The sequence below is a fragment of the Hyla sarda genome, chromosome 3 (assembly GCF_029499605.1).
Source record: "Hyla sarda isolate aHylSar1 chromosome 3, aHylSar1.hap1, whole genome shotgun sequence".
Lineage (NCBI taxonomy): Eukaryota > Metazoa > Chordata > Amphibia > Anura > Hylidae > Hyla > Hyla sarda.
In genome coordinates, this window is record NC_079191.1 from 305,659,530 (window position 1) to 305,669,966 (window position 10,437).

Sequence of the window (10,437 nt, forward strand, 5' to 3'; positions counted from 1 at the left end):
AATCGGTGTATCCGTCCCGCCGGGCCTTGCGCTCCTTCCCCTCTCCGGTCTCCCGGCGTGTCCTAGACATGGCGGGGAGACGGGAGGGGCGGGGCTCTGGGGTCACGGTGGGCGGGGCATGCGCCCCGGGCCCAGGGAAAAGTAGATATATACATGTATAATGTACATAAAGGGGAGGAGTTTTTGTTTTGTTTTGGGGTATCGCTGCATATGGGGGTCTCCCCTGGGAGACAGGGCATGTAAATATAAAACAAGAGGGAAAAGGCATGAATGCACTCTCCTGGGGCAGCACATAAAAAATCCAGGGTGCCACTTCTCACCTGGGCCACCTGCACAGGGCCTCAGTGAGTTCAGTGAGCGCAGGGCTTCACGCCCACTCAAAACACCGGTCTCCATGGCAACGGGCCCACGACTCATGCATGCTCCACGTTGTTGCTCAGTTCCCATGGCTACCAGACCTCACCAGTGGCTCCCTTCAGCTCAAGGCAGGGAGAGAATTGCGTACTTACACACACCTGCCACTCGGCTCTTGATCTGACTCTGCTTCAGTCGGGGCATGGCACTCATGATGTACCTGACTTATTCAGCGCAACATGTCATTAAACTAGGTGGAGGATCACCGTTTGTCTGACACGTCTTCAGCGGGGTCCTCTGCGTGTGCCGTTTCTGACTCTTCTTCAGCGCAAACGGCATACACATAGTCACTACAGTAATTACTCTCTTCGCCACCCACACCCTCTAGTTGTTACTCAGTACACCACGCTAATTGTCTCATGTAATATTCACAGCTGTATCAGGTCGTGCCGCCAAGGCTGTCGCGTTGTCCCTACAACTCAGGACAGCAGCAGGTTCGGCTAGAGGTATGTCCCATCGCTCGGACATTGAGGATGCCCTCTCTGTTCCGGAGACCCCCGCCAGGGCTTTGGACCGAGGCAGCATGCCGTCATACCGAGTATGGACCATTCCCAGGTTGATGGAGGAGTTAAGGCGAAGGGACATCCCCTTCCCAGCCTCTGCCAGGAAGGGCGAACTGTATAACCTGCTCACTGCAGACCAAGCCCCCAGGGGCAGTCAGGAAGCTGTCCAGGCTCAGGCGTCAAGCGCCTCGCTGTCCCAGCTTCATACTATGATGGCAGACGTCCTAGCGTCAGTCGCTAGCTTCCAGGCCATACTGGACCTTATGGACACCTCCAAGAGTAGCGAATCTGCTCCCACTATGGCAGCTCCCACGGCTTCTACCTCACAGGCTACGCCTACAGGTACGCCACAACTCCCACCCAACATCACCCCAGCGCATCTCATCCCGGCGCCCATTAAAAAAGAGATCCTAGAGGGCAAGGATGTCAACCTTGCGTCCCTCCTAATCGCTACGACAGACATCAAGGACACCAAGACTGTCGCCTGTGGTGAGCTGGCGGTGACATTCAAAAGCAAGGACGCCAGGCTCAACAGGTCCTTGAACGTCACCGAATTCGTCCTTGCATTCGGCCTCTTTAGCGATGACATCTGCTCGGTCAGCCCTAGCCGCAGGGTCAAGTTAGAACTGTATCTGCACAGAGTTATCCAGATGGCTCATAAATACGGGGGCACTACGTTTTATGATTACCACAAATCCTTCTCGGCAAAGGCAGCGGCAGCTTACGCTGAATTCAACTATATAACTAACTGGGGGGTTGTTGATACGGAGCTCTATTGCGGTCACTTCGCAGGCATGAAAGCTCCGTCCTGCGCTGTGTGCGAACTCACCTCCCACTCAGCCAACTGGTGTCCTAGGAGCAGCGACCCAGGGGAGCCTAGCTCCAGAAGGGGCCCCAGCTCCCACGCCTCTGCTCCTCAGAGGAACACAGGCACTGTAGACAGGCTGGGCAGGCCGGTGAGGTTCCTTGGCAGATTCCCGATCTGCAACAACTTTAATCTCTCCTCCTTGTCAATACAGCAACTGCAGACTCCTGCACATATGTCTCATCTGTTACAGAGCTCACCCCAGCTCAATCTGCTCCCAGAAGGGCTCTCAGGCGTGACTAGGCGTGGTCCAGGTGCAGGTGCTGGCCGGGGATCTCGCCTGTCACCCTGATCCCAACTGGGTCAGTTGGTTGGTGGCTGGGTTCTGTGACGGATTCCACACAGGCTTGGTTGCCCTCCCACAGTGTACTTATGAATGTCAATTTGGTGTCAGCCCTTGCTGACACAGAGGCGGTGTCCAGTCTGATCATGTCAGAGCTGGAAAAAGGATTCATGATCGGTCCTTTTGACACGCCTCCTTTCTGCACTTAGAGAGTCAGCCCGCGGGGGCTCGCTACCGGGAAGTTCAATATTAAAAAGAGGTTAATATACGATCTCTCCGCTCCTTATTCGTCTGTCATACCCAGCATCAATGCTTTAATTCCGTCAGAGGAATTCTCAATGAAGTATTCATCCATTGACCAGGCCATACAAATCATCCTGCAGTTAGGGAGGAACACCTAACCGATGCTTTTAAATTACTCCCTATTAGGCCAGACCTCTGGCAGTGGCATGGCATTAAATGGCTAAACAAATATTACTTCACCACCAAACTCACTTTTGGCGCGAAGAGTAGCACCTGGCTTTTCGATCAGTTGGCCACAGCCCTTCACTGGGCACTCCAAAACGTCACCAACTGCCAACACACCATACATTACTTGGACGATTTCTTGCTGCTTGAACACCCCAAACATACTCCAAGTAATCTTTCCTCACTGCTGGCTTTGTTCAAAGAGATTGGCGTCCCTGTCACTTCACACAAAACAGAGGGTCCCTCCACCCAGCTTGTCTTCTTGGGTATCATCCTGGATACCGGGAACATGCAAGCGAGACTACCACAGGACAAACTGTCCAGAATCCGGGAGCGACTACACAGCCTCTCCAGGTGTCGTACGGTCTCCAGGGTCGAGCTTCAAAGCCTCCTGGGAATGATGGCTTTCGCCATGAGGATTATCCCTCAGGGGAGAGAATTCATTTCCAGGCTCCTGGACCTTCTCCCCTCAGTCTCTGGCCAGAGGCAGACTATTCACATTGACAATGAAGCCATGGCAGATCTACTTATGTGGGACCAGTTTTTAGACAAATGGAATGGGGTGTCTTTCTTTACTCCTGGAGCATCAGAACTGTCCCCCATTGTGCGGTCCGATGCTTCTGCACTCGGGTTCGCAGCTATACACAAGAATCAGTGGCTGGCAGGTCCTTGGCCTCCAGAGATCGGCAACATTCCCGGTTTCAAAGAAACCTCTGCACTGTTCGAGATATATCCCATTGTAGCGGCCGCTGCAGTGTGGGGACGGTCTTGGAGTAACACGACCGTTCGCTTCATATGCGACAACACGGCCACGGTCGATATACTAAACAAAGGGTGCTCTAAGTCCCCCCACATCATGCGCTTCGTCAGGAAGTTCTAGCACAACTTCCACTTCTCAGTCGAACATATTGAGGGCAGATAAAATGTTGCAGCTGACGCATTGTTCCGAGCTAACCTGAGGCTGTTCTTTCAGGTACTACCAGGAGCAAATCGAACTGGAACCCACGGCTCCAGCAACTGACAGCCTAGCCACCTACTCAGCAGTGGCTATCGCTCTAATCCGAGGTTCCTTACCACCCAGCACGATTCGGGCTTATGATTCTGCTCTGGCGTCTATCACTACCTTCATGAACAACTTAGGTCTGCCTGCCACAATGTCGCTGCATTCTTCCCTAGCGTTCATTTGTTTTTGCCACTCCTCCTTACACTTGTCCCACAATACCATCAAGCTGCACCTCACGGGTCTGCAGCACCACAGGTCCTTGTTGCACCCTAATGCACCGTCACTGCTTTCCGCACGTCCCATCAAGGCTGCTCTCAGAGGTGTGTCACTTTCTTCACTTCACAGGTCACCTTCCCGCGCACCGGGGACCTCTTCAGGGCCATGTGCACCCTGCTAGACACTCACCCGTTCGGTTACCACCTAAGTACGGTCATCAAAGCGGCCATTCACCTCGCTTTCTTTGGCTTTCTTAGGCCCGGTGAGTTCACGCGTCTCGGGCACAGATCACCGGGGCCTGACCCTGGGCCAGCTGTCGCCTAGTGGCTCAGGTTTCACCCTCTCTCTCCTGGCCACCAAAACCTTCAGGTGGGGAGCGTCCGTCCGCTACTTTCCCACGTCACATCGTTGGTGCCCGGTAGCTGCCCTATCGGCCTTACTGGCCATGTTGTCGGGGCGAGCGGAGGACGGTCCTCTTCTACCTCTTGGTGGCCAGGCTTTAACGTCATCACAGTTCATCAAACACGTCCGGTCACTCATCACCATGTTGGGTAAAGACTCTGCAGGCATCACAGGGCACTCATTCAGAATTGGCGCGGCCTCGACTGCTTCTAGACACAACGTTCCAGCTCACGTGATCAAGAAGCTGGGTCGTTGGATTTCTGCTTGCATTGACCGTTATGTGCCCGACCCTTCAATGGAAATGGCAAATGTATTTAAGATACTGGCTCTGTAAACTAAATAAAATCAAGTTGCACCCTATTTCTGACTTTTTGCCCTCTAAAGGCATACCCACGGTCGCGGTACTTTGGGCACACTTCAACCGCTGTTTCCTTACTTCTTCTTATGTTCCAGGTTCCATAGGAATTCAAGGTTAGGTCGGTAAGTCATCCTAATCATGTTTTCTCCTTAGGTTATTCATTCACGGCTCTTCGAGCCACGACCACAAATATATATATATATATAGATATGAGATAGATAGAAAGATAGATAAATAGTTGATATATAGATAGAGAGATAATATATAGAAAGATACATAAATAGATGGATAGATAGATGATAGACAGATCGATAGATAGATGATAGATACATAGATATGATATAGATAGATAGATGATAGATAGATATGATATAGACAGATAGATTAGATAGATAGATAGATAGATAGGAGATAGATGGATATGATATAGATAGATGGATATGATATAGATAAATTTATATGATATAGATAGATCAGTGTATCCCAACCATGGGGCCTCCAGCTGTTGCAAAACTACAACTCCCAGCATTCCTTTGGCTTTATGAGCATACTGGGAGTTGTAGTTTTTCAACAGCTGGAGGCCCCCCTAGTTGGGAAACACTGATCTATATCAATCATCTATCTATTATCTATCTATCTATCCCAAAAAAAAAAAAATCAAGAGACCAGCAGCACACAGAAAAATTAGTGCAAAAAAGGTGGAGATTTATTGCATTATCCCAGTGTACAAAAGAAGCGACGTTTCAGCGACCTCTCGTTGCCGTTCTCAAGGAGCTTGTACACTGGGATAATGCAATAAATCTCCACCTTTTTTGCATTAATTTTTCTGTGTGCTGCTGGTCTCTTGCTTTTTTCTAGTACAAGTGAACCTCTCACCGAGGTCCACACCCAGCGTGCACCATTGCATTGGTTTTCTTAATTTTGTTGTGCTGCTCTTCTGGAGTTTTTTTTTAATTATCTATCTATCCATCTATCTCCTATCTATCTATCTCCTATCTATCTATCTATCTCATATCTATCTATCTATCTATCTATCTATATCATATCTATCTATCTATCCATCTATCTATATCCATCTATTTATGTATCTACCTATCTCAGATAGATGAGAGATAGATGAAAGATAGATAGATATGAGAGATAGATAGATAGATAGATGATATATAGATATATAGATATAGTCCCAAAATAATGCAGCACTACTTATCCAGTCCAGCAAACAATGGGGGTGCCAGCGTCCAAAAAAAAGACTCGATCAAAGTCCTCCATAGACAGAAACCAAAAACAGGCGCAGCACTCCAAAAAATAGTGTGATTTAATATCTCATGTCAGCATTACAACGTTTCAACTCCTCCTGGAGCCATTTTCAAGCCTGCTTGAAAATGGCTCCAGGAGGAGTTGAAACGTTGTAATGCTGACATGAGATATTAAATCACACTATTTTTTGGAGTGCTGCGCCTGTTTTTGGTTTCTAGATATATAGATAGATATGAGATAGATAGAAAGATAGATTAATAGATGATAGATAGATGATAGAAATGATATAGATAGATAGATGATAGATAGATATGATATAGATAGATAGATAGATATGATATAGATAGATAGATAGATAGATAGGAGATAGATGGATAGATAGATGATTGATAGATAGAGCAGTGTTTCCCAACCAGGGGGCCTCCAGCTGTTGCAAAACTACAACTCCCAGTATGCTCATAAAGCCAAAGACATGCTGGGAGTTGTCGTTTTGGAATAGCTAGAGGCCCCCTGGTTGGGATACACTGATCTATCTATCTATCTCATATCTATCTATCTATCTCATATCTATTATCTATCTATCTATCTATCTACAAAACTAAAGATTTAGCGGCACTCCCAGATAAGGTGCAAAAACAAAGTGTTTTATTCCCCCATGTATGTGTGACGTATCGATAGCATCCCACCATCTTCATCATACGTACAGTTGTACATTCTGTAGTCTCTGTGACATCACTGTGCTTCATAATAAACTGTGACATCACTGTGCTTCATAATAAACTGTGACATCACTGTGCTTCATAATAAACTGTGACATCACTGTGCTTCATAATAAACTGTGACATCACTGTGCTTCATAATAAACTGTGACATCACTGTGCTTCATAATAAACTGTGACATCACTGTGCTTCATAATAAACTGTGACATCACTGTGCTTCATAATAAACTGTGACATCACTGTGCTTCATAATAAACTGTGACATCACTGTGCTTCATAATAAACTGTGACATCACTGTGCTTCATAATAAACTGTGACATCACTGTGCTTCATAATAAACTGTGACATCACTGTGCTTCATAATAAACTGTGACATCACTGTGCTTCATAATAAACTGTGACATCACTGTGCTTCATAATAAACTGTGACATCACTGTGCTTCATAATAAACTGTGACATCACTGTGCTTCATAATAAACTGTGACATCACTGTGCTTCATAATAAACTGTGACATCACTGTGCTTCATAATAAACTGTGACATCACTGTGCTTCACAATAAACTGTGACATCACTGAGCTTCATAATAAACTGTGACATCACTGTGCTTCATAATAAACTGTGACATCACTGTGCTTCATAATAAACTGACATCACTGTGCTTCATAATAAACTGTGACATCACTATGCTTCATCCTGTAATTTGATGTCACTGTGTATAACAACCCTGTAGTGACATCACAGTTTATTATTCTTGAATGCTGACTTCACTGTGTATATTTTCCCGGTACAATGACATCACTCTATAGTTACCCTCTACTGTGACAACACTGCGTTTATTAACCCTGTAGTGGAAAAACTGTTTATTGTCCCTGTACAGAGACATTACTGTTTATATTAACTCTGAACTGTGATGTCACTGTGCATATTTACCCTGTATTGTCACTTGCAGTGCAAGGTAAATATGTACAGTGGCATTAGGGTATACAGGCTTAATATATACAGTGATGTCACAGTGCAGTGTAAGTATCAACAGTGATGTTGCAGTATAGAGATAACACACAGTGATGTTATAGTTCAGAGATAATATACACAGTGATGTCACAGTAAAGGGATAATACACACAGTGATGTCACAGTACAGGGATAATACACACAGTGATGTCACAGTACAGGGATAATATACACAGTGATGTCACAGTACAGGGATAATATACACAGTGATGTCACAGTACAGGGATAATACACAGTGATGTCACAGTACAGGGATAATACACAGTGATGTCACAGTACAGGGATAATACACACAGTGATGTCACAGTACAGAGATAATACACAGTGATGTCACAGTACAGAGATAATACACACAGTGATGTCACAGTACAGGGAGGGATAATATACACAGTGATGTCATAGTACAGGGATAATATACAGTGACGTCACAGTACAGGGATAATACACAGTGATGTCACAGTACAGGGATAATACACAGTGATGTGACAGTACAGAGATAATACACACAGTGATGTCACAGTACAGGAATAATACACAGTGATGACACAGTACAGAAATAATACACAGTGATGTCACAGTAAAGTAATAATACACAGTGATGTCACAGTACAGGAATAATACACAGTGATGTCACAGTACAGGGATAATACACAGAGTGATGTCACAGTACAGGAATAATACACAGTGATGTCACAGTACAGGGATAATACACACAGTGATGTCACAGTACATGGATAATACACACAGTGAGGTCACTGTACAGGGATAATACACACAGTGATGTCACAGTACAGGGATAATATACACAGTGATGTCACAGTACAGGGATAATACACACAGTGATGTCACAGTACAGGGATACTATACACAGTGATGTCACAGTACAGGGATAATACACACAGTGATGTCACAGTACAGGGATAATATACACAGTGATGTCACAGTACAGGGATAATACACAGTGATGTCACAGTACAGGCATAATACACAGTGATGTCACAGTACAGGCATAATACACAGTGATGTCACAGTACAGGGATAATACACAGTGATGTCACAGTACAGGGATAATATACACAGTGATGTCACAGTACATGGATAATACACAGTGATGTCACAGTACAGGGATAATACACAGTGATGTCACAGTACAGGGATAATACACACAGTGATGTCATAGTACAGAGATAATACACACAGTGATGTCACAGTACAGGGATAATACACAGTGATGTCACAGTACAGAGACAATACACACAGTGATGTCACAGTACAGGAATAAAACACAGTGATGTCACAGTACAGGAATAATACACAGTGATGTCACAGTACAGGAATAATACACTGTGATGTAACAGTACAGGAATAATACACAGTGATGTCACAGTACAGGGATAATATACAGAGTGATGTCACAGTACAGGGATAATATACAGAGTGATGTCACAGTACAGGGATAATACACAGTGATGTTACAGTACAGAGATAATACACAGTGATGTCACAGTACAGGGATAATACACAGTGATGTCACAGTACAGGGATAATACACACAGTGATGTCACAGTACAGTGATAATATACAGAGTGATGCCACAGTACAGGGATAATATACAGAGTGATGTCACAGTGCAGGGATAATACACAGTGATGTCACATTACAGGGATAATACACACAGTGATGTCACAGTACAGGGACAATACACAGTGATGTCACAGTACAGGGATAATACACAGTGATGTCACAGTACAGGGATAATACACACAGTGATGTCACAGTACAGGGATAATACACAGAGTGATGGCACAGTACAGAGATAATACACAGTGATGTCACAGTACAGGGATAATACACACAGTGATGTCACAGTACAGGGATAATACACAAAGCGATGTCACAGTACAGGGATAATACACACAGTGATGTCACAGTACAGGGATAATACACAGAGTGATGGCACAATACAGAGATGATACACAGTGATGTCACAGTACAGGGATAATACACAGTGATGTCACAGTACAGGGATAATACACACAGTGATGTCATAGTACGGAGATAATACACACAGTGATGTCACAGTACAGGGATAATACACAGTGATGTCACAGTACAGAGATAATACACACAGCGATGTCACAGTACAGGGATAATACACAGTGACGTCACAGTACAGGGATAATACACAGTGACGTCACAGTACAGGGATAATACACAGTGATGTCACAGTACAGAGATAATACACACAGTGATGTCACAGTACAGGAATAAAACACAGTGATGTCACAGTACAGGAATAATACACAGTGATGTCACAGTACAGGAATAATACACAGTGATTTCACAGTACAGGAATAATACACAGTGATGTCACAGTACAGGGATAATATACAGAGTGATGTCACAGTACAGGGATAATACACAGTGATGTTACAGTACAGAGATAATACACAGTGATGTCACAGTACAGGGATAATACACAGTGATGTCACAGTACAGGGATAATACACACAGTGATGTCACAGTACAGGGATAATACACAAAGCGATGTCACAGTACAGGGATAATACACACAGTGATGTCACAGTACAGGGATAATACACAGATTGATGGCACAGTACAGAGATGATACACAGTGATGTCACAGTACAGGGATAATACACAGTGATGTCACAGTATAACCATCTCACAGCCGGACCACCATGTAATTTCAGCAGAAAATAAAGCAGGGCCTCATGTTCAAGTTTCGCCTAAGGCCTCACAAAGTCTAGAGCCGCCTCTGATCGGCCCTACCATGGGACCCGGTGGGATCATAAGTCCCAGGTGGCACTTTTCAGGGGCGGCATTTTGCTGCCCCCTTTTTTTTTGTGCCTAGTAGGTTCATGGTAGGGTTGGCGCCGCCGCTGCTCACTGTTCTAAAGCAGCTGCGGGGTA